Here is a 1,497-nt window from a genome sequence, read left to right as displayed (position 1 = left end):
TCTTCAGAAGATGCCTCTTGAGTACTGTTGGATGCAGCTTGCATTCCATTCAGACTCTGAGAAATCATATTGACTTGTTGAGTCAATATTTTGTTCTGAGCCAATATGGCATTCAGAGTATCAATCTCAAGAACTCCCTTCTTCATAGGCGTCCCATTATTCACAGGATTCCTTTCAGAAGTGTACATGAACTGGTTATTTGCAACTATGTCAATGAGTTCTTGAGCTTCTGCAGGCGTTTTCTTTAGGTGAATGGATCTACCTGCAGAGGTATCCAATGACCTCTTAGATAACTCAGACAGACCATCATAGAATATATCCAGGATGGTCCATTCTGAAAGCATGTCAGAAGGACACTTTTTGGTCAGTCCTTTGTATCTCTCCCAAGCTTCATAGAAGGATTCACCTTCTTTCTGTCTGAAGGTTTGAACATCCACTCTAAGCTTGCTCAACTTTTGACGAGGAAAGAACTTGGCTAGGAAAGCCTTGACCAGCTTATCCCAAGAGTTCAGGCTATCCTTAGGTTGAGAGTCTAACCATACTCTAGCTCGGTCTCTTACAGCAAAAGGGAAAAGCATGAGCCTGTAGACTTCAAGATCTACTCTATTAGTCTTAACAGTATCACATATTTGCAAGAATTCAGTTAAGAACTGAAAAGGATCTTCAGATGGAAGTCCATGAAACTTGCAGTTCTGCTGTATCAGAGAAACTAATTGAGGTTTCGGCTCAAAGTTGTTTGCTCCAATGGCAGGAATGGAGATGCTTCTTCCATGTAAATTAGAATTAGGTGCAGTAAAGTCACCAAGCATTCTCCTTGCATTATTGTTGTTGGGTTCGACTGCCATCTCCTTTACTTGTTTGAAATTTTCAATAAGGTTTTCTCTGGATTGTTGTAATTTAGCTTCTCTTAGTTTCCTCTTCAGAGTCCTTTCAGGTTCTGGATCAGCTTCAACAAGAATGCCTTTTTCTTTGTCCCTGCTCATAAGAAAGAGAAGAGAAAAAGAAAAGAAGAGGAATCCTCTATGTCACAGTAAAGAGGTTCCTTATTGTTAGTAGAAGAAGAGAAGAAGAAAAAAATTCGAACACAGATAGAAGAGCGGGGTTCGAATTTGGTGAGTGATGTGAGGAAGAGATGTTAGTAGATGAATAAACAATTAGAGAGAGATGAAAGAGGGAGAATTTTGAAAGTAATTTTTTTTGAAAAAGAGTTAGTGATTTTCGAAAATAATTTTTGAAAAAAAAGGTTAGTAATTTTCGAAAATTAAAATCAGAAATTAAAATAATGAGTTAATTAAAAAGAAATTTTGAAAAAAAGGGAAGATATTTTTGAAAATTAGAGAGAGAGAGAGTTAGTTAGGTAGTTTTGAAAAAGATAAGAAACAAACAAAAAGTTAGTTAGTTAGTTGAAACAAATTTTGAAAAGATAAGAAGTTAGGAAGTTAGAAAAGATATTTTGAAATCAAATTTTTGAAAAAGATAAGATAAGAAGATATTTTT

General features: G+C 35.6%; 1 non-coding gene across 1 annotated transcript; it reads left to right on the top strand.

Moving 5' to 3' along the window:
• Positions 1–338: 338 nt before the first annotated feature.
• On the top strand, positions 339–446 carry LOC112725100 (small nucleolar RNA R71). The gene has a single exon (XR_003164229.1). It is a non-coding gene; the product is annotated as a small nucleolar RNA R71 (small nucleolar RNA).
• Positions 447–1,497: the final 1,051 nt, after the last annotated feature.

Source organism: Arachis hypogaea, chromosome 11, assembly GCF_003086295.3.
Source record: "Arachis hypogaea cultivar Tifrunner chromosome 11, arahy.Tifrunner.gnm2.J5K5, whole genome shotgun sequence".
Taxonomy (NCBI): Eukaryota; Viridiplantae; Streptophyta; class Magnoliopsida; order Fabales; family Fabaceae; genus Arachis; species Arachis hypogaea.
This window is presented reverse-complemented; position numbering and strand designations above follow the sequence as displayed.